Genomic DNA, 20,766 nt, shown 5'->3' with positions numbered 1-20,766 from the left:
ACCTGCAAGTGCAATTGGGAAGAATATGAGGAAAAATGGCGACAAGGATGAAAACTTGTGGCACTCACACAGCGTAAGGTTTGTCACAATGTATCTTGTCCAGACTATCCTTTCTGACGTTATCAGGAGCACAAATCTCTTTCCTGTCCTGGGCTCCAGGATTTACAGCTCTCACCGACTCCGATATATTGTAGCAAACCCTCAGCAATATGACGAATACAAGATTGTGTTAAATACTTCCCTTGTACTGCAAGAAAATCAAAACTGAACCACGGAATCTATGTAAAAACTCATCTTAAACAATCCTGAAGACTTTTCTCATTTTGATCTAGTGGATTTAAAATACAAGAGTATCCTAAAATCGATTGTTTTGTGCATGAAGCTCCTGTGCGGAGCCATGTACCTACAGAGTAGGCAGCGGAGTAATACGGCTGCAGGAGAAGACAGCACTGACCCCATTCATCATCACGTTTCCACCCATTTTTTGCCGCTATTTCCCCTCATTTAGTGACTTGTGACAAATTCATCAAACAATTTGCGCCTTTTCATAGAATCATAGAATGTTGGAGTCAGAAGTGACCTCCGGGGTCATCGTGTCCAGCCCCCTACTTTTATTACATTTCATCTTTTGTGGTTTAGTTTTCGGATTTTTACATCAATGCGGCTTTTCAGATGTTTTAGACTAATTTATTTGATTTTTATTTAAAAAAAAAAAAAAAAAAAAGTCGCAAACTTTGCAGCAGAACACCCCTCCACCCTCGCGGATTTGCTTACCTGTACGCCAGTAATTTTGCCACTTTTTTTTTTTTAGTGATTTTGTAAAAACATGCAACTTTTCTCGCTAAAAAGTCGCAAAACCAGTTACAGATGTAAAAAAATAAATAAATAAATTTGGGGCTTTACACTAAATTCATGAACTAAACGCACGATTTGGCTACATTTGGTGCAAAAATCATGAGCCAAAAATGAAAAGTGACATAAAACTGGTGGAAATTAAGAATCGGGTTTACATGTACACTGCGAGTACAGAGACATAACTCAGCATGAAAGCTGTATACACAAAACGGGAAGAGATTTTATTTTTTTTATCAAACCATTATTAAACTTGCTTCAGGTGTTATTTTAGGTATATTGGAGCAGTAACAAATAGTTGAAGAAGTTTACACGCCCCTTACCGCAGCCCTGATGACTCAGGAAACGCTCCGCCGTCTCGCTTCATGTCTGGTATTTCACCTTTTTACATTTCTTTTAATTAGGCTTTGAAATTGTAGCCAAAAACCGTGCGCTGATGAAGAAGTTGGTGACCGCGATCAGACCCAGCGCTGCTCTAATGAGCCCCCCACCCCCGGCCACAAAGAGCAGACTGGGGGCATCCTGGAGAACGACCCATGAGGGGTTACAGGAAGACGAGCCACAGCCAAGTCACCGGGCCACGGCAAAGTCAGAGATCCAAAAACTGTAACATCCCAGATTACGTGTTCTTCGGGGTAAAGAATGGAACAATTTCCCATAATTATTATTGTTACATTTACTGATGCTCAAAGGAAAAATGTAACATTTTATAATGGAAGTCAGTGGGTGGATGTATGAGAACGAAGAGCACGAAGCGGCACTGGCATGAAGCAGCCACCCCATATTGGTGCACAACATCGTACATTAAAGATGTACAGAACCTGGCACAAGGAGACATACAGACAGCGGCACAAGGAGACTTATAGGATCTGGCACAAGGAGACGTACAGAGCGCGGCACAAGGAGACGTACAGAGCGCGGCACAAGGAGACGTACAGAGCGCGGCACAAGGAGACGTACAGAGCGCGGCACAAGGAGACGTACAGAGCGCGGCACAAGGAGACGTACAGAGCGCGGCACAAGGAGACGTACAGAGCGCGGCACAAGGAGACATACAGAGCGCGGCACAAGGAGACATACAGAGCGCGGCACAAGGAGACATACAGAGCGCGGCACAAGGAGACGTACAGAGCGCGGCACAAGGAGACGTATAGGATCTGGCACAAGAAGACGTATAGGATCTGGCACAAGAAGACGTACAAAGCCCGGCACAAGGAGACGTATAGGATCTGGCACAAGGAGACGTACGGAGCGCGGCACAAGGAGACGTACAGAGCGCGGCACAAGGAGACGTACAGAGCGCGGCACAAGGAGACGTACAGAGCGCGGCACAAGGAGACGTACAGAGCGCGGCACAAGGAGACGTACAGAGCGCGGCACAAGGAGACGTACAGAGCGTGGCACAAGGAGACGTACAGAGCGTGGCACAAGGAGACGTACAGAGCGTGGCACAAGGAGACGTACCAAGTGACAAAGACATACAGCACAAAGATGTATACCGTGTGACGCAAGGAGACGTAAAAAAGGGCAACAAAAGCAGACATACAGCGAGTGGACATACAGTAGGAATGTTACCCTGTGTAATAGAGTTCGTAGACCAGTGGCACAAGGAGATGAAGAGCGCGTCAGTCCATGTGCACAACAGGCAGCAAACGGACCAATGTTTGTCACTGGGTAAATTTACGTGAGCATTTACCTTGCACCATCTCTCTTTATTTGATGGCCGGCAGCGTGATAAAAAACCACACTGCTCTCTACGATGTGCGCCGCTCCACATAAGACTTGCGTCGCTCCACATACGACGGGCGCCGCATAAGACAGATTATCTGAGCCGTGGGACGAGTTTTATCTAAGTGTCCAATGAGAAAAAAAAAACAGTAATAAAAGAGCTATAAAATAATCTGGGGCTGCGCCATTAACCGGCAGCGAGTGACCTGCGTGTTGAGTATTCGCTGATCTCCTCGCTCGGATGTGGTGACCGCGGCCTCCAGGACATCATCGCCAACCTCCAACTTCATTGTACAGAAAAATTAACAACCAGAACAAACTAGGCAAGAAAAAAAGCCGCGATGTCTCCAGATAAAAGAAAAGACTAAATTATCGTTCTCTTTATGAGAGGAAGTAAAAACGGCGAGAAATGCGACAATTTATCAAGTCCTGGGGAGGGGAAATGAACCAAGTCCCTGATATGTGGGGACGGCGACTATCATACAACTTTATATATAATGACAACAAACAAGAGGGTCCCGGGGCCACAAGAAATCCAAAACCAGTCCCCAGTCACGTGTGCTGAGGAGCGCTACCGCCAGGCAGCGACATGTACCAGGGAGCGCCACCGCCAGGCAGCGACATGTACCAGGGAGCGCCACCGCCAGGGAGCGCCACCGCCAGGCAGCGACATGTACCAGGGAGCGCCACCGCCAGGCAGCGACATGTACCAGGGAGCGCCACCGCCAGGGAGCGCCACCGCCAGGCAGCGACATGTACCAGGGAGCGCCACCGCCAGGCAGCGACATGTACCAGGGAGCGCCACCGCCAGGCAGCGACATGTACCAGGGAGTGCCACAGTCAGGCCACTTGCCCAACCTTGTCCTGGCCCATACCTGTGGTTTTCAGCCTCGGCTCTCTGCTCTCCTGCCCTGATGTTCGGTTACATTTTACCTGCACGGATACATTATATCAATAATGACCATGTGGCTCCCCTGCTGCATCTAATGCATCACTCCATCACCCGCGTCATTCCTGCAGCGCAGGCGGCCACCAGTGCAACCAACAAAGTCATTTCCAAAAATGTGATTGAAGGGTTATTGTCCAAAAATCACATTATCCCATAGGACAGCGGATGATCACTGGGGGTCCGACTGAAAACATACAAACCAATCGTCCCCGGTGGGATTTAAAGCCTGGACCCCTGCACTGCATGGTAATAATGCTACCCACTGAGCCATCATTCAGTGCCTCCCACTGAGCCGTAATGCAGCGCTACCCACTGAGCTGCCGTACTGTGCTACCCACTGAGCCGCAATATAGTGCTACTCACTGAGCTGCCGTACTGTGCTACCCACTGAGCCACCATATAGTGCTACCCACTGAGCTGCCATACAGTGCTACCCACTGAGCCACCATATAGTGCTACCCACTAAGCTGCCATGTAGTAATTGCATTTGATGGTTCATTGGGTCCATTGGGTAAAATCCATATTGTTACCACATACAGTTTTCTAGAATACACAGATTATTTTACCTAAATGCTAAATTAAGCGGTAACACAGTAACACTGAGTCCAGACTGCACCAATACTGGAGAGAACTGCAGCTCTGGATGTGACTAGGGACACAACAATAAGGAGATACAATGTGACAATGATGATCTGGAAACCTGAATATCTTCTGAAGTTCTTGTGGATATGAACGGTTCATGTCCGAATCTGCGTCCCGAGAACTAATCTGTGTCTGTTGCACGCTGCAGCCCGTCCTGTGAAGACCTCCGCTGCTCGTCCTCCCTGTCACTAATGGGGGTCTCTGCGGGTTTCCATTGAGTTGTGTTACAAGAACAAGGACGTCTTAGATGTTCGTGTGAAGAAGCGGCGAAAGTAAAAACATTCAAAAGAAGATAAAGTAATAAGTAAATGATGGCGGCTCGGCGCCGCCGGTGACTGAGGAGTCATTTCATGTGATTAGAGAATAATCATCAAAAACTTCACTACATAAATAAAGACATTTTTGTGTTTTTGTTTTTAATGAGAAGCCGTTTATGAGCGACTGTTCTGGAGACGACGGCATTAAGAAAACAAATTCACGTGGACGCGGCGGCTTACGCCAAAACAAATTGCATCAATAATTAAGTTCAAAGCGGATTTCCAGAAATCACAAGGAGAACCTCGCTCCTGATGGCTGCGCCGCCGTTCACTTCTTTAAAGGGTTAAATTACAGAGGAAGATACTGAGGTTTCCAAGACCGTGCACAATGGCCCAGAACTTCAGCTCTGCGACTTACGTAATGTGCATTGGACAGAGGATCGATCTCACATCACAGCATGGCAAAGGTCTACTCTAGTCACATACAAAGCTGTAGCCACGATGTGCAGGCTTCCTATACAATGCCTGGAGAAAAGACTATGTCATGTGAAAGAGGCTCGTGCAGAAGCTGAACCAGCAGGGAGATGGGTCCTGCAGCCAGGACCAATGAGGAGCCAGCAGAAATGTGGAGGCAATTTGGGGGCTGAAAGTAACCAAATCCGACCCTATAATGTCTAGATTACATATGGACCCACATCCAGCGCCACATCTGCCTCCAGCTGGACTGGCAAGTATGTAAGGGATCTCCTGTACAGCGCTCAGGACACTCAGCTTGCAGGGCACTTTATTTAATGGGCCAGCTCTCCTCAATGCCAGGTCTAGGTGTTACTTTCCCTGAACTTGGTTGTATTATCAAAGCCTAAACTTAGACCTGCTATAAGCTGAATTTTCACCAACAATTAAGTAGGATTATCCTCTGTGCCAATATACACAACCGGTGCCAAACCCTGGATAGCCTGACAACCCTGCTGACCACCATGACTGTACTACATGCCCAACCCCTGTATGTTATAATTACCAAGCCCTAAATACCAGACCATCCACCAGACCGCAGTTACTGTATCACCGACTCAGCTCTGCTACATTATTACTACACTGCTCAAAAAAATAAAGGGAACACTTAAACAACAGAATATAACTCCAAGTAAATCAAACATCTGTGAAATCAAACTGTCCACTTAGGAAGCAACACTGATTGACAATCAATTTCACATGCTGTTGTGCAAATGGAATAGACAATAGATGGAAATTATTGGCAATTATCAAGACCCCCTCAATAAAGGAGTGGTTCTGCAGGTGGGGACCACAGACCACATCTCAGTACCAATGCTTTCTGGCTGATGTTTTGGTCACTTTTGAATGTTGGTCGTGCTTTCACACTCGTGGTAGCATGAGACAGACTCTACAACCCACAGAAGTTGCTCAGGTAGTGCAGCTCATCCAGGATGGCACATCAATGCGAGCTGTGGCAAGAAGATTTTCTGTGTCTGTCAGTGTAGTGTCCAGAGGCTGGAGGCGCTACCAGGAGACAGGCCAGTACACCAGGAGACAGGCCGGAGACGCGGAGGGGGCCGTAGGAGGGCAACAACCCAGCAGCAGGACCCCTACCTCCGCCTTTGTGCAAGGAGGAACAGGAAGAGCACTGCCAGAGCCCTGCAAAATGACCTCCAGCAGGCCACAAATGTGCATGTGTCTGCACAAACGGTTAGAACCGACTCCATGAGGGTGGTATGAGGGCCCGACGTCCACAGATGGGGGTTGTGCTCACAGCCCAACACCGTGCAGGACGCTTGGCATTTGCCACAGAACACCAGGATTGGCAAAGTCGCCACTGGCACCCTGTGCTCTTCACAGATGAAAGCAGGTTCACACTGAGCACATGTGACAGACGTGACAGAGTCTGGAGACGCCATGGAGAGCGATCTGCTGCCTGCAACATCCTTCAGCATGACCGGTTTGGCAGTGGGTCAGTAATGGTGTGGGTTGGCATTTCTTTGGAGGGCCGCACAGCCCTCCATGTGCTCGCCAGAGGTAGCCTGACTGCCATTAGGTACCGAGATGAGATCCTCAGACCCCTTGTGAGACCATATGCTGGTGCGGTTGGCCCTGGGTTCCTCCTAATGCAGGACAATGCCAGACCTCATGTGGCTGGAGCGTGTCAGCAGTTCCTGCAAGATGAAGGCATTGAAGCTATGGACTGGCCCGCCCGTTCCCCAGACCTGAATCCGATTGAGCACATCTGGGACATCATGTCTCGCTCCATCCACCAATGTCACGTTGCACCACAGACTGTCCAGGAGTTGGCGGATGCTTTAGTCCAGGTCTGGGAGGAGATCCCACAGGAGACCATCCGCAACCTCATCAGGAGCATGCCCAGGCGTTGCAGGGAGGTCATACCGGCACGTGGAGGCCACACACAATACTCAGCCTCATCAGGAGCATGTCCAGGCGTTGTAGGGAGGTCATACAGGCACGTGGAGGCCACACACAATACTCAGCCTCATCAGGAGCATGCCCAGGCGTTGTAGGGAGGTCATACAGGCACGTGGAGGCCACACACAATACTCAGCCTCATCAGGAGCATGCCCAGGCGTTGTAGGGAGGTCATACAGGCACGTGGAGGCCACACACAATACTCAGCCTCATCAGGAGCATGCCCAGGCGTTGTAGGGAGGTCATACAGGCACGTGGAGGCCACACACAATACTCAGCCTCATCAGGAGCATGCCCAGGCGTTGTAGGGAGGTCATACAGGCACGTGGAGGCCACACACAATACTCAGCCTCATCAGGAGCATGCCCAGGCGTTGTAGGAAGGTCATACAGGCACGTGGAGGCCACACACAATGCTCAGCCTCATCAAGAGCATGCCCAGGCGCTGTAGGGAGGTCATACAGGCACGTGGAGGCCACACACAATACTCAGCCTCATCAGGAGCATGCCCAGGCGTTGTAGGGAGGTCATACAGGCACGTGGAGGCCACACACAATACTCAGCCTCATCAGGAGCATGCCCAGGCATTGTAGGGAGGTCATATAGGCATGTGGAGGCCACACACAATACTCAGCCTCATCAGGAGCATGCCCAGGCGTTGTAGGGAGGTCATACAGGCACGTGGAGGCCACACACAATACTCAGCCTCATCAGGAGCATGCCCAGGCATTGTAGGGAGGTCATACAGGCAAGTGGAGGCCACACACAATACTCAGCCTCATCAGGAGCATGCCCAGGCGTTGTAGGGAGGTCATACAGGCACGTGGAGGCCACACACAATACTCAGCCTCATCAGGAGCATGCCCAGGCGTTGTAGGGAGGTCATACAGGCACGTGGAGGCCACACACAATACTGAGCCTCATCAGGAGCATGCCCAGGCGTTGTAGGGAGGTCATACAGCCACGTGGAGGCCACACACAATACTCAGCCTCATCAGGAGCGTGCCCAGGCGTTGTAGGGAGGTCATACAGCCACGTGGAGGCCACACACAATACTCAGCCTCATCAGGAGCATGCCCAGGGGTTGTAGGGAGGTCATACAGGCACGTGGAGGCCACACACAATACTCAGCCTCATCAGGAGCATGCCCAGGCGTTGTAGGGAGGTCATACAGGCATGTGGAGGCCACACACAATACTCAGCCTCATCAGGAGCATGCCCATGCATTGTAGGAAGGTCATACAGGCACGTGGAGGCCACACACAATACTCAGCCTCATCAGGAGCATGCCCAGGCGTTGTAGGGAGGTCATACAGGCATGTGGAGGCCACACACAATACTCAGCCTCATCAGGAGCATGCCCAGGCGTTGTAAGGAGGTCATATAGGCATGTGAAGGCCACACACAATACTCAGCCTCATCAGGAGCATGCCCAGGCGTTGTAAGGAGGTCATATAGGCATGTGAAGGCCACACACAATACTCAGCCTCATCAGGAGCATGCCCAGGCGTTGTAAGGAGGTCATACAGGCACGTGGAGGCCACACACAATACTCAGCCTCATCAGGAGCGTGCCCAGGCGTTGTAGGGAGGTCATACAGCCACGTGGAGGCCACACACAATACTCAGCCTCATCAGGAGCATGCCCAGGGGTTGTAGGGAGGACATACAGGCACGTGGAGGCCACACACAATACTCAGCCTCATCAGGAGCATGCCCAGGCGTTGTAGGGAGGTCATACAGGCATGTGGAGGCCACACACAATACTCAGCCTCATCAGGAGCATGCCCATGCATTGTAGGAAGGTCATACAGGCACGTGGAGGCCACACACAATACTCAGCCTCATCAGGAGCATGCCCAGGGGTTGTAGGGAGGTCATACAGGCACGTGGAGGCCACACACAATACTCAGCCTCATCAGGAGCATGCCCAGGCGTTGTAGGGAGGTCATACAGGCACGTGGAGGCCACACACAATACTCAGCCTCATTAGGAGCATGCCCAGGCGTTGTAGGGAGGTCATACAGGCATGTGGAGGCCACACACAATACTCAGCCTCATTAGGAGCATGCCCAGGCGTTGTAAGGAGGTCATATAGGCATGTGAAGGCCACACACAATACTCAGCCTCATCAGGAGCATGCCCAGGCGTTGTAGGGAGGTCATACAGGCACGTGGAGGCCACACACAATACTCAGCCTCATTAGGAGCATGCCCAGGCGTTGTAGGGAGGTCATACAGGCATGTGGAGGCCACACACAATACTCAGCCTCATTAGGAGCATGCCCAGGCGTTGTAAGGAGGTCATATAGGCATGTGAAGGCCACACACAATACTCAGCCTCATCAGGAGCATGCCCAGGCGTTGTAAGGAGGTCATATAGGCATGTGAAGGCCACACACAATACTCAGCCTCATCAGGAGCATGCCCAGGCGTTGTAGGGAGGTCATACAGGCAGGTGGAGGCCACACACAATACTGAGCCTCATTTTGACTTGTTTTAAGGACGTTACATCAAAGTTGGATCAGCCTGTAGTGTGTTTCTCCACTTTAATTTTGGGGGTGACTCCAAATCCAGGCCTCCATTGGTTAATAAATGTGATTTCCATTGATGATTTTTGTGTGATTTTGTTGTCAGCACATTCAGCTTTGTACAGAACAAAGTATTCAATGAGAATATTTCATTCATTCAGATCTAGGATGGGTTATCTCAGTGTTCGCTTTATTTTTTTGAGCAGTGTATATCAACTACTCACCTGTTATTTAACCCTGGATTTACTGACACCCTACTGACCGACATTACTGTACTATGTACCCAAATCTGCTACATTATCAGTACTGTATCACCTACTCACCTCTGCTATATCAGTACTGTACTACCTTCTCATCTCTGCTATATCAGTACTGTACCGCCTTCTCATCTCTGCTATATCAGTACTGTACCACCTTCTCATCTCTGCTATATCAGTACTGTACCGCCTTCTCACCTCTGCTATATCAGTGCTGTATCACCTACTCACCTCTGCTATATCAGTGCTGTACCGCCTACTCACCTCTGCTATAGTACTGTACCGCCTTCTCATCTCTGCTATATCAGTACTGTACCGCCTTCTCACCTCTGCTATATCAGTGCTGTATCACCTACTCACCTCTGCTATATCAGTGCTGTGCCACCTACTCACCTCTGCTATAGTACTGTACCGCCTTCTCATCTCTGCTATATCAGTGCTGTACCGCCTACTCACCTCTGCTATATCAGTACTGTATCGCCTACTCACCTCTGCTATATCAGTGCTGTGCCACCTACTCACCTCTGCTATATCAGTACTGTACCACCTTCTCATCTCTGCTATATCAGTACTGTACCACCTTCTCACCTCTGCTATATCAGTGCTGTACCGCCTACTCACCTCTGCTATATCAGTACTGTATCACCTACTCACCTCTGCTATATCAGTGCTGTGCCACCTACTCACCTCTGCTATATCAGTACTGTACCACCTTCTCATCTCTGCTATATCAGTACTGTACCACCTTCTCATCTCTGCTATATCAGTACTGTATCACCTACTCACCTCTGCTATATCAGTACTGTACCACCTTCTCACCCCTGCTATATCAGTACTGTACCATCTACTCGCCTCTGCTATATCAGTACTGTGCCACCTACTCACCTCTGCTATATTACCGTTACTTAACCCTGGATTGACTGACCACCCTACTAACCACAGTTGCCATATCACAAATTCATCTGTGTGACATTATTGGTACCAATCCGTAGATTGCTGTCTGCCATCCAGACTAGTGGCACTATACTACATACTACTACATCATGGTCACCTACTCGCCTCGGCTACATCACCGTTACTGGTGTGAGTTACACTCTGCCTCTGTCTTCAGCTTCCACATATTTCCTCTAGTTTCCCCATCTGATGATGTTATCCAGAGAATCCACCATTGAGCTGAAGGCTCCAAAGTTTGGGGATCAACTGAGCACCTCGACTCTAAACTAAGTGATGAGAAAGGAGGTTCAACATGTGACATTCTGCCGCCCGCTGGGTTAGTTCTCTGGATTTCGAAGGGACCACCAGAGACGATTACACGTGAATCCACGGATTCATTTAGCTAAATGAGTTTTGCAGCAATCCATCCAATCAGATGAATCCACCACGCTGACCGTGCCATAGACACTACAGTCTATAGTACTATGGACACAGGTTATAATAAGGGAGACGGTATAGTGCGGTGGGGGCAGGGGGGAGAACATAAGACAGTTACCCTAATACAATCCACCATCGCTCATATATGGCACACAGATTACAACTCTGGAGGTCGGAGGGACCATTATCCCCTGCAGAGGATCCCTCCATCAGAGCTTCTCACAAGTTATGGAGAAAAGCTCCGGCACAAAAGGGGTTAAATAAATTCAACTTCAGAAACAACGTCCTTCTTTATTGAGCAAAACAAATATGTCGCTCTGGAAAGAAAATGAGACATTTATATCAAAGTAGGAAAAAAATCGCCGTCTTCACAATAAAAAATGCCGCGTCATGGAAAAACTTCAGGCCGGAGTTTTGTGAACGCTGCATTTTCTATATTACACTGTCAGTCTTCATTCACTAACTGCCAGAGCTGTCAATCACCCGGCGATCAGGATCCAAGAGACGATCGCAACAATAATACTGCTGGCCGAGCATTATCTGCGGAAAGTAATGAAGAAGCCCTCCGACAAACCGAGACAAGGGCGACGCCGCGCGCTGCAGCAGCAGCCGCAACAGCACGGGTCAGGATGTAAGAGTGCTAAAATACTCTGTGCTGCTCGGGACCCCGCTCCCTCCAGGATGGGACTCTCAGTCTATGACATCAGGACAATCATCTCCTGAAATACTCTGTGCTGCTGGGGACCCCGCTCCCTCCAGGATGGGACTCTCAGTCTATGACATCAGGACAATCATCTCCTGAAATACTCTGTGCTGCTGGGGACCCCGCTCCCTCCAGGATGGGACTCTCAGTCTATGACATCAGGACAATCATCTCCTGAAATACTCTGTGCTGCTGGGGACCCCGCTCCCTCCAGGATGGGACTCTCAGTCTATGACATCAGGACAATCATCTCCTGAAATACTCTGTGCTGCTGGGGACCCCGCTCCCTCCAGGATGGGACTCTCAGTCTATGACATCAGGACAATCATCTCCTGAAATACTCTGTGCTGCTGGGGACCCCGCTCCCTCCAGGATGGGACTCTCAGTCTATGACATCAGGACAATCATCTCCTGAAATACTCTGTGCAAATGGGGACCCCGCTCCCTCCAGGATGGGACTCTCAGTCTATGACATCAGGAAAATCATCTCCTGAAATACTCTGTGCTGCTGGGGACCCCGCTCCCTCCAGGATGGGACTCTCAGTCTATGACATCAGGACAATCATCTCCTGAAATACTCTGTGCTGCTGGGGACCCCGCTCCCTCAAGGATGGAACTTTCAGTCTATGACATCAGGACAATCATCTCCTGAAATACTCTGTGCTGCTGGGGACTCTGCTCCCTCAAGGATGGAACTCTCAGTCTGTGACATGTTAGACATCAGGACATTTATATCCTAAAATACTCTGTGCTGCTTATAACTCTACTCATACCTCTTTCCTGAAACACTCTGTGCTGCTGGGGACCCTGCTCCTTCCAGGACGGAACTCTCAGTCTATGATATATATTGGACAACAGGACACTCATCTCCTGAAATACTTTGTGCTGCTCTGGATCCTGCTCCTTCAACTGTGTAACTTCCTACAATTATATCAGCACCATCGTCTCCTGAAATACTCTGTGCCGCAGATCCCGTCTGCACCTTGGACTATGTAACTATCAGTTTGTAACTTTCCACAGGACCAACGTACCTCTTTCCTGAAATACTCTGTGCTACTGGGGCTCCTGCTCCTTCAACTGTTTAACCTCCAGCACAATCCTCTTCTGTGTAACTCTCAGCCTGTGACCTCCCACAACATCAGCACTAGCATTACTCTCCTGAAATACTCTGCGCTGCTGAGAGAAACGGTGTGACTCCTGATTTCCCACTGGATCAGCACACCTCTTTCCTGAAATACTCTGTGCTGCTGGAGACCTTTCTGTGGACACATTGCTGTTGTTCTTGGTGGCTTTCGCAGCGGCTTCTATCGCAGAACAAGGTTTGACCATTACAGCGAGTAAATCGCACCGTTGCGTGTCTGTCGGGCGCGGGAGTTAAGAGCAATGGCAACTGAAAGGCGTCCAAGATCAATTTACACACGATAATAAATTCCGCCTTCGGAGGGAGAACATCTCGGTCCTGCGGCCTCTCGGTGGCGGTGATTTGTAATCCGCGCTGGCCGGGATCCCACCGTCCGCGGATCTTATGAAGCCTAATTGTATTTCTATACACTTACACCCGCGCTTTGTGCGCTCACGGCCGTCTCTGCCGATACGGAGCGGTCTCGTTATTTACAGGCGATGATGCCGATTCCTGGACGCATCTCGTGGCAGAACGTCGCCCGATCCTTTTGTAAATGAGCGCTTACAACTTGATCATGTTTTATGGGCGTCATGAAAGAAAAGTAGTCAGGTTTCTCTATGGAGGACTTTGGATTTTCTGCTGTCATTGGGCACAGTATTCAGTATGGCTAGAGCCTAAATTTATACATGAGGGGGGCTGCTATAGACGCCCCCTGAATACGGAGGTCAGCGCTGGACCCCATCTCTGGAAATAAGCGGAACCCAGTGGATACAATGTAGCGGCATTCTCCACATCTCCACTTCAGAAAGGTTCTTTATTGTGGCCAAGAACCTGTGTGCATTACCGGGCAGTGTAACAGAGGGTCTTTGGGGGTCCCGGCTCCGACACAATATTGGGTATATTCCCTCATATTAGAGGATCCCATCAGTCCTGCAATACACAAGTCCCAGTTGGAGATTTTGGATAACTTGTAACTTCCAGAATGACTTTTGCTGAATCCAAAAACCACGAGCCCGATGATGTGCAGCAGCGTGAAAAAGCACTTTTATAACGTGACCCCCCCCAATTGCTGCGATTTTGGAAGAGGGGCCACCAGCAAAGACCCCTGTGCCGTATCATACCACAGGAGGCGAGTAGCTGCACTCCAAAGATGAAAATACAAATGTCAGGAAATGGGGGAATTGTGGATAAAAGACAAAGCACAGACACTGCCCATGAGGATCTGACACAGCCGGACGGGGCCCCTGTGCAAGCACAGTATACGGGCCCTTAACTGCCACTTTATGTGGCTGTGACAGAAGCTGCAGGCTGCTTTGGATCTGCATGTGGCCCCCTCAGCTCTAGGGCCCCCCATGCTGCACAAGTTGTATGTTGCCCCTGCAGCCCACCCCAGAGAACCAAAAAAGTAATGTGAGAATTGCCGCCAGCCCCCACGGGTCACCGCTCTGTGTCTGATGGGGAGATTCAGTTCTCTCTCACAGCGGACAGTCCCAGCACAATATCGAGCAAGCTACGCTCTCCATGTGTCTCTGGGGTCTCCCAATGCCCAGGGGGTGGGCTAAGCGGCCCCGATGCCTAGCGCTAATTACTTTCCTCTCACACATAAGTACAAGTTTCAAACAGTCGCCGAAAATGAGGAAAGGCAGAAGTTTTCCCGAATCCGCTCTAACAGATGTCAAGCGAGCCGACGGAACGATTAAAAAGCTCGGTGTCACGGAAATGGAACTTGAAACGCCGGCGCGCCGCCGCTCTGCGCACATCAATGAGCCGGAGCCTTTAAGAACTGGCTGCGAGATGTAAGTGGCGCTCTCACGCCCCATATGTAACGCGCGCTCTCTAGAAATTGAATGTTGTCTTTATAAAGCGGCAGAAAGGCGCCGCGTCCTTTCAAATGATTTTTTTTTTTTAGGATAATTGCTTCTGCCGCAAACATCATTATTTATCGGTTTTGAAAAGGAGCCAACTGCTCGCGGTTCAAATGCGCGGAAATCTTGGCACGCGACAGAGGAAATGTTAATCTCAAATTTTTTTTTTTTCAGAAGTAAAATGTTTTGCATCTTTTATTTATTTATTTATTTATTTATTTTTTTTACACGGTTTTGTCAAGTTCTTATCTCAAAGCCGAGCACGGCGTCCCGCTCCTATCTGAGATCAGCGCGCGGCTTTATAATCACTTCTTCTCAGCTCATTTAGGAACTTTTATAAAAGGGAAACGCAGATCCCCAGCAGATGCAGCCACCTTGTACGCTCCTGTTTATACCTCTCTGAGAGTGGCCCCCCGGGGACGGAGAACGAGGAAGGAGGGGGCTTTATGCTGTAGGAAAACACAAGGTTACTTTTGTGCGAGGCCCTTACCTGGCACCGAGGCTTTCGTTGGCGACAATTTCTTTTTTAGAAAGCAAAAAAAAAAAGTTTTACATTAAACAGAAATATCATCGCGATTTCCCTGGAAGTTTGTCAAACTTTCCAAACCGACTCCTGGAAACACATTAGGAGGTTACACTGCTCGAATGATTGTAAAAACGCGGCCGCGTCACGGAAGGGTTTATGTAAAATTATGTAAATGTATCCTACTTTTGTGAAAGATTTCCCCACAATTTGGAAATGAAGGGCTCGATTCATCAATCGTGTTTTTTTTTTTTGTTTTTTTGTTTTTTAAAGTCGCTTTTCTTTTTTCTCGTTATATTCGTTTTCGTTTTTTAGCACCAAATTCTTCGTAAAAGGTGCAATAAGGTTCATGAATTTTAAACAAAAATCTTTTAAACTCCCCACAAAAAAACTACATACAATAAAAGATAAGGATTAAAAAAGTAGCTATTTTTTCCCTGGACAACAATATATGTATTTTACAGTACAAAAAAAACATCCAGCCCAGCTGAGAATTGACCCCAAACACTGCCATTCTGGTGACCTTGTAGGATTACTTTCGCCTCTCCTACACCAGGGGTGTAAGTGTCAGATTTCACTATAACTTTTGCATTCTATTCATGAAGCAGAGAGCTCTGGATGAACAGCACTAAACTTCTATAAGTGAAGTAATAGTCTCCCATTATATTATAATGTTATAAGTGCGGCCGTTTCTCCGCATCATCCAGAAAGTGATGGAGCCGAGATGCTGAAATCTTCCGCTGATTCCCGCTCTCCTCTTTACGTTTATTTCAAGCATCTGATCGCGCCCCTCTTAGACGACCCCTATATAAAGTGATAATTATGGCTGCTCCCAGGACTATTACACTTGAATTTCTTACTTCATGGCAATGATCTGCGGCATTAACAATCTCCTCCGTGATGAAGACGCCATTCGTGTGTTTGCCCCACGCGGAGGTCGTCTCCGGATCAAGATCACAAATATCTGGATTACAATTCAAAATGGATCTGAAGAACGTAAATAACATTTAGCAAAGCTACTAAGAAATGAAGCCTGAACTAGATCTGCAACATTGTATCACGAGACCTCGCAACGAGACAGATCTGCAACATTGTATCATGAGACCTCGCAACGAGACAGATCTGCAACATTGTATCACGAGACCTCGCAACGAGACAGATCTGTAACATTGTATCACGAGACCTCGCAACGAGACAGATCTGTAACATTGTATCACGAGACCTCGCAACGAGACAGATCTGTAACATTGCATCACGAGACCTCGCAACGAGACAGATCTGTAACATTGTATCATGAAACCTCGCAACGAGACAGATCTGTAACATTGTATCATGAAACATCGCAACGAGACAGATCTGTAACATTGCATCACGAGACCTCGCAACGAGACAGATCTGTAACATTGTATCATGAAACCTCGCAACGAGACAGATCTGTAACATTGTATCATGAAACATCGCAACGAGACCGATCTGTAACATTGTATCACGAAACGAGACAGATCTGTAACATTGTATCATGAAACCTCGCAACGAGACAGATCTGTAACATTGCATCACGAGACCTCGCAACGAGACAGATCTGTAACATTGTATCATGAAACCTCGCAACGAGACAGATCTGTAACATTGTATCATGAAACATCGCAACGAGACCGATCTGTAACATTGTATCACGAAACGAGACAGATCTGTAACATTGTATCACGAGACCTCGCAACGAGACAGATCTGTAACATTGTATCACGAGACCTCGCAACGAGACAGATCTGCAACATTGTATCACGAAACCTCGCAAAGAGACAGATCTATAACATTGTATCACGAGACCTCGCAACGAGACAGATCTGAAACATTGTATCACGAGACATCGCAATGAGACATACCGACAACATTGTATCACGAGACATCGCAATGAGACATACCGACAACATTGTATCACGAGACCTCGCAACGAGACAGATCTGAAACATTGTATCACGAGACCTCGCAATGAGACAGATCTGCAACATTGTATCACGAGACCTCGCAACAACACAGATCTGTAACATTGTATCATGAAACCTCGCAACGAGACAGATCTGCAACATGGTATCACGAGACCTCGCAACGAGACAGATCAGAAACATTGTATCACGAGACCTCGCAACGAGACACATCTGTAACATTGTATCACGAGACCTCGTAATGAGACATACCGACAACATTGTATCATGAGGCCTCGCAACGAGACAGATCTGCAACATTGTATCACGAGACATCGCAATGAGACAGATCTGCAACATTGTATTATGAGGTGAAAGGTGCTGCTGAATGTTCTAGAACAAGGCTGAACACTCAGCCCCAGAGGTGCCGTTCCCGGGATACACAGATATTTGGTGCTTTGTGTTGGGAACAATGGAGAAAAAGCCACAACTTGTCTGTGAAATGCAAAGAATTAGAGCAAGGGCATGTGAGAATTTTAGACACATACTGCAGAAACTTCAGAGCTGCATTCACAATTCTGCCTTTTTATTTTTAGAAGCAGTCTTTAGAAGCAGCATCTTATCAGCAGATCCTGTTCTCAGTATCTGGTGTAAAGACGACATTGCTCAGGAGGCAAATCACCGGCGCAAGCTCACTGCGGACAATGGACAAGCAATGCATGCTGGGAGATTCCCGCTCTGAGGCTGCAGAACTGAAACTGCAACTCCAAAGTAAAAATCAGGCCGTGATTTAAAGTCAGACAACAGTCGCACATTACATCTCCTCTACAACATGGAGCGCGGTCGTCCATTTCTATTTAATTAGCAACAATTAAAGAACAATGAGCAGCGTTGTATCTCATCTCTTCTTGGGGGGAGAGAATGGCGCTGTAATGGACGCCACGTGTTTTATCGTTACTTCTTCAGCTTCCATGATGATTTTCTCCCCGTTTACGCTCCATCTGGAGGTATCACTGTACAGAAATCCTAAATATTCATGTAAACTGCCGTCCTGGGAGGGATCACCGGACCCCCGCTGCCGCCGCACCTGTTTAAGGATCATTTTGTCTTAAATAACTTGATTCTTTTTACCAATGTCGGGTTCGGAGACCCTCGGAGTCGGCGCACATAAAAAACAGATAATATGATCATTTATCACAGCGGAGGCCGCGGGATCCCACCAGGCGATGCTGCACCTGGCACCCCCCAAGAATACACCCCACCCCCAGGTATTCTCTGCACCAGTGGAGTCATCAGCCTCAAGAATGGAGACAGTCGCTGAGCCTGGATAAGTGCGCCGATGAGCACACCATTATACGAGGGGGACGGGGGGCTGACAACCTCACAGTATGGACGGTTTGGTTGTCAGCAGACAGATGAGGAGCTGAGGTTTGGCCCCCAGGAGCGGCTGGGCCCCGCTCGTCTTCTCTCCGTGTGTCCGGCTCGTCGCTCCTCCTCAGATGTGTACGTTACAGCGGAGCCGGCGATTCACGCCGCTATAAATCACTTTTAAAATCATGATGATATTACTGAAAGCAGATGTGAGGACATATGTTCTCCGCCATGGTGTAAAGCGCTTACCTGTCACACCTAATAAATGGTGATCCCTTCGCTTCAGATTCCAAGCTATAAAAAAAACTACAATGGGGGGGGGCACAAATTTATTACAGCGATTGTGTAATTTATGGATTTATTTCGCTTTATTCCTCATTGTGATTCACATGTTTCGATAATGAATTCAGCATTGGGCGGTTAGAAATCTGAATACAGGAACTTTGCAAAAACTTTATGTTCCGGTCACATCCAAAGCTGCATTCACAATTCCCTGAAAACACCACATCTCCCACAATGCACTGCTGGGCCCTGAAATACCCGGAGCGCGCAGAATTAAGGACGAAGAAAAGAAACCGCTCCAATGCTAGTTCCTGTGTGCTCAAATGTGGACACTCCCTTTAAATATTTAAAGGGGTTTTCCACATTTTTGCATTTTTGAATTGTAACTTCTGTATGTAATGACGGTGTCCCCCTCAGAACCCGCTGATTAATTCTGCATCGTCTGCTTAATGTCGTGTACAATTTCCACTTACGCCGCGGCTTGTGAACATGGCTGCCAGCGCCAATATGTGGACGGACCCCCGAATATATATTTCTTGCCATGAACGCTGTGAGTGTCCGGCTTCCAGACTGACATGTAACAGCGCGGCGCGGACCCCGCCGGGTACAGAGTGCTGACGTGTCGACTCCGTGTCAAGATTCCCATTTACAAAACTAAAGGCTAATCACATCTCGCAGCGTCGCGGAGAACGAGTCGATACTCCTGAGCGCCGTGTGCGCCGCATAACAAGGACCCCGGATAATGAGAGGTCACCTTGAACGCCCGGGACTGTGCAGACACTGAATAATCGGGGGATGGGAGCCGTGAGGGAACCAGGGGAGCGGCATAAGGGGACGCAAAATTCCATATGGTCTTCATTCAGTTAAAAAAGCGTTTTTTTTTCTAACCCTATCTAGAGGTGGCTGGGGATGGGTGAGGGTTAGAAAGAGAGAAATCATCAGCTCACCCCTGTGTACAGAGGGTTAGGGCTAAGAAAAACTGTTACATAAAACTCCACAGTAAATATATAAAAAATAAAAACGTATAAATAAATATGGAAAAAGAAAAAACAGAAACTAAGAGGTCGAGTAATTACTGCAGTATATTCCTGCAGTTTCTTTATAAATAAGGGGCTCAATACTGGACCGGTGGAAGGCACTATATACCAGGGCCCATCCTGAGCACAGAGCTGAGGGCTCGTTACAATGGACCAGTTGGATACAATGTGTCACATTGCATTCGTTCAGTTATTGTGGATGTAACCACAATGGTTTATACTCACTACCAGCGAGCAGAGATCCCTGATGAGTGGAGAACTTCAGAAGTCTATTAGAAAGTAACAGAACGTTCATTCCCATCATCCCATCATCATCTCACCATCACTATCTGGCCGACTAATCAGGACAATCAGGGACGCAGCGCTCCGCTCTCGCGCTTGTTGGTGAATGTTACACATGATGTCACTTTTTTGGTACATTGATGTTATTTGCATAAAATGTAACACAGGAAATAGTTTGAATTGTAGGTGATTATTCACATGTAGCGCAGGGGTCTCGGCTCAGGTGGCTTTCCCACAATTGTTATCACGGTAGCATAAAACTACCCGGTTTTTGCTGCAGCAAAACTCAACAGCAAACTGGTATGTGCACAGACAGCGAACGATTGTTGTATCTGTGTAATCATCCGACATGATCAGCAGGTGCAGAGATGAGACCTGCGCGGCGGCGGGGAGACGAGCCCTGCGCGGCGGCGGGGAGACGAGCCCTGCGCGGCGGCGGGGAGACGAGCCCTGCGCGGCGGCGGGGAGACGAGCCCTGCGCGGCGGCGGGGAGACGAGCCCTGCGCGGCGGCGGGGAGACGAGCCCTGCGCGGCGGCGGGGAGACGAGCCCTGCGCGGCGGCGGGGAGACGAGCCCTGCGCGGCGGCGGGGAGACGAGACCTGCGCGGCGGCGGGGGGACGAGACCTGCGCGGCGGCG

General features: G+C 48.7%; 1 protein-coding gene across 2 annotated transcripts in view; it reads right to left on the bottom strand.

The window, feature by feature from the left end:
* Positions 1-20,766, bottom strand: part of DACH2 (dachshund family transcription factor 2) — a 359,667-nt gene that overhangs the window by 48,752 nt on the left and 290,149 nt on the right. The gene's annotated exons all lie outside the window — the stretch shown is intronic.

Source organism: Phyllobates terribilis, unplaced genomic scaffold (assembly GCF_046119375.1).
Source record: "Phyllobates terribilis strain yellow unplaced genomic scaffold, ASM4611937v1 Scaffold_7__3_contigs__length_470593459, whole genome shotgun sequence".
NCBI lineage: Eukaryota > Metazoa > Chordata > Amphibia > Anura > Dendrobatidae > Phyllobates > Phyllobates terribilis.
The sequence above is the reverse complement of the archived record's forward strand: the minus strand, read 5'-3'. Positions and strand labels throughout refer to the sequence as shown.